Source organism: Papaver somniferum, chromosome 7 (genome assembly GCF_003573695.1).
Source record: "Papaver somniferum cultivar HN1 chromosome 7, ASM357369v1, whole genome shotgun sequence".
NCBI classification, from domain to species: Eukaryota; Viridiplantae; Streptophyta; class Magnoliopsida; order Ranunculales; family Papaveraceae; genus Papaver; species Papaver somniferum.
In genome coordinates, this window is record NC_039364.1 from 5,220,826 (window position 1) to 5,224,434 (window position 3,609).

The following is a 3,609-nucleotide window of genomic DNA, read 5'->3' on the forward strand; positions in this document are numbered from 1 at the left end:
TACCTTGAGATCCACGATCTACTGGTTCATCCTTTGAATCGATCGTTGTTAATAACTAACTGTTAATCACACGAGAACTCTAAGAATCTAGCCACAATGGCTCACACAAGAATCATATAGTTTCATCTAATGGTTCTAAGTTCATTTACGACTTTACACCTTTTGATTCTCTATCTTTAGCATAACTAAGATTTACTAATTCAATTAACTATAGTTCACTAGATATGTCTTATGAATATCTACAACTTTGTGGAAGAAACCAAAGACTAATTCAGACTAAAAGAGGTCCAAAACATACAAGTAGGATAACTAATCCTAAGCCCAAATCCACTAAATAAGCCCATTACACAAGGCCTGGTCCACTAGGGTCCATTAACAGTCGAACTAATCAAGGGTCAAGCTAACAGTCAACGTCATTCAAAGGTCAAAGTTGGGTCAACGAGTTAAATCGGTCAAGGTCCACTAAGTCAAGTCTGGTCAGGTCTAGTCACTGAGTTAACTCAGTCAGTTAAACAGATTGACACCATGTTTGTTTACTCCTGACTCATCTGAGTCGTCTGGATCTGAATCATCTGGATCTGAGTGAAATCACCTGACTCATCTGGATCTGAGTCAACATGTTTGTTTTGAGTCAGATCTGACTCATCTGACTCAGAAATAAGTGAGTCAGTGGTTTGGTCCCATGAGTCAGGGGTATTTTGTTACCTGACTCAAATGAGTCCGAGTCAGGGGTTATGTCTGAGTCAGAGGTCGAGTCAGATCTGACTCAAAATGGAAAACAAACGGTCTGACTGCTGACTCGGTCCGAGTCAGGGGTTGACTCAGATTCAGACGCCGAGTCAGCTGCAAACAAACAAGCTAGACTGACTGGAATGACTAATCAGCCTAATCCTATTGCAGTTACAAGAACACAATTAACCTGATTCTATTCATTACAACATTGCACAAATCCTTCACTTAAACAGAATTCCAATGCATCTGCAATTTAAGATTGCCTTGATCTGCAATTGCAGCCTTTCACTAAGATCACTGCCATGACAACATTACAATCTACTTCAGCTTGTACATCCTATCAGCACATACAAAATCTAAGAGTTATACTAATTCTTATGTTGTTCCAATTGAAACTCAAACTCAACTCTCACTACAACATCATTACCTTAACATTACCAACTCAATGTCAATTTGCAGCAAAAATGTTCAGACGGCACCATCAAACTAAGTCCGGTCTCGTTTTCACCACTCTCTAATTCATAACCAACCAACCCATGAACTAAAATCACTTCAGTTAAACATCTATCCATGCCTCCATCTGTAATATTTCAACTCCAACCAACCTGTCGTTTTTACTCTCTCTAATACACAATCTCAAAAACATTTATTAGACTTTACTTGAGAGCTCCATTTCAATCACCACAGCTCATCCAACAGTCATCAACACAACCACCAATACCAATTTCCAACATCTAAAACTGAAACTCAATCCAACACCCCCATTTCAGAACCTGCCTACACAATCTGTAAATTTAGTAACACCATTCTCATGAACTGCCTCTTCAACTTCACCATAGCCATAACCAATCCATACATAAACATTATCCCCATTTCTATCATCCATCACTCTTTCGCATGCAACTCTGTATCGCAGCAGCAAAAAACCATTGTATACATCTACACCAACACAAAACAACCTCAACATCATCTGCAATACCAGCCCAATTCCATTTCAAAACAATATATTATCCACATCAATCACAACTATAACTTACAGCAATAACAATACCACCACCAACAACATTCACCAATTCCAAATACATTCATCTAACTCCCCTGCAAGTCTGAGAAGACTCGGCTATAATTCACTAGAAAAACCACCAGCACATTCAGTTACATCCACCTGCAAGAGTATCTCATGAACCAACAACATACACAACAACCACACTCAACATCTTCTTCGGATTCACCACCACCAGTTATCCCCTGTAACTCAATAATAATCTAAATTTCACCCACAGCTTCATTCCAAACTCATTCCAATCCTAGTTTAATTAACAAATAACACAAAATCAACCACCGAAATTGCATAACTTAACTAAAATTACAGAGAAGACCAATTACCTCATGTACCAACTCTGAAGTCTTCTTAGTCCACTCAACAACAGTCTCGTCTTTTCCATATGCTACCCAAACTCAAGAACCCTAAATCAAAGATACTCAAATATATTATCAAATTAAATCTTCAATTTACTCATTACCCATCTCAACACATCATCCTAGAACGTCAATTTCATCTTCAAATCATTATCTGAGTTCTTCTTACAAATTCTAGCTTCGAATTGCAACTCAAACAAAACCCCAATTAATCGATCCTCCACCGTAGCTTGAGAATCACTTGGTAAATCATCTTATTTGCTACAAATAATGAATACCCATCCTTAGTCTTCCTCCTCTTGTTTCGATCTCATCTTCAACTCTCAAGAATCTTCAATCAATACAAAAACTTAGAAACCCCAACTTCTGATTTACTTTCTCCTTCAAGTCTGAATCAACAACAGACAACAACAAAATCACTATCAGTAACTCCATGATCTTCTCAACCTATTTCTATCTCAAAACTCTAATTTAATTTCTCGAATTCGACAGAGAAGGAATAACAGGAGAAGAGGAGAAAAGAGAGAAAGAAGAAGAAGATAAGAATGAGAGAATGTAAAAGAATAAGAAATTAGATCCTCAATGGTGAAGATAAGACCAAGGATAATACTATTGCATACACTCTTTTTTCTAAGGGAACCCCGGGTCGTTCTATTTGTGAAAAGACTACCTTGCCCTTCAAATCAGTCTGATGATTACTTCTTCGTCTGGTATCTGATTGACACGTTCGAGTAGTCAATTCCGCATAACTTTTCGAGATCTATCTAACGATATTAGTTTCGTAAGTACATCGCTGTTAGATTAATTCCTATTAATTAATGTTCGCGTTAAAATAATCGAGTAATTATCGACTAAGGCGTCTCTTGACTAGTCTAATGGCGTTGACGAGCTTGAGGTTCCTTACAATTTTCTACTGAGATTTCAGTCAATACTTGGAAAAAGCATTTCCAGGAATTATGAAAACCGATTTTGTGTTTATTGCATATCTTTGAGAATATTCGGTTTTGAAAATTCCTTCGTATCCAAACTTCCCTTGTCTATAAATACATAAGTTTGTATTTCTAGGAAACTAATCCTCAGATCCAGCAAAACTACCTAGTTGTGTTGTTACTGGTGGAGCCTCCTATTCGGAGAGAAAAATACCCTAATTAGGCGAAATCTCTTACAGCCGCTCGGTTTAAAGACTTCTTTGGGATTGAAAATCTATATTAGTACCGTTGGTGGGAAACTATATAATTGTAGTTTATTATTAGTTTTCGATTGATTTGATTGACTAACAGTTGTTGAACTTTGATTGCACCTAGTTTGTTTATGCTTGAGAATCTTCTCTTATGATATAAGATTTACTCAAACTAGATCGAAGTGTCGACGGGGATCTTTAGACTGTTTGATCTAAAGACGTCTTGTGATAATCCAACGTTCCAACGTTAACAAACTCCGTTATGTGTGTGATTGATC

General features: G+C 37.2%; 1 long non-coding RNA gene across 1 annotated transcript; it reads right to left on the reverse strand.

Moving 5' to 3' along the window:
• Positions 1–914: 914 nt before the first annotated feature.
• On the reverse strand, positions 915–2,909 carry LOC113294803. The gene is made up of 2 exons (XR_003332688.1): positions 2,119–2,909; positions 915–2,039 (listed from the first exon to the last, which is right to left on the reverse strand). It is a non-coding gene; the product is annotated as an uncharacterized LOC113294803 (long non-coding RNA).
• Positions 2,910–3,609: the final 700 nt, after the last annotated feature.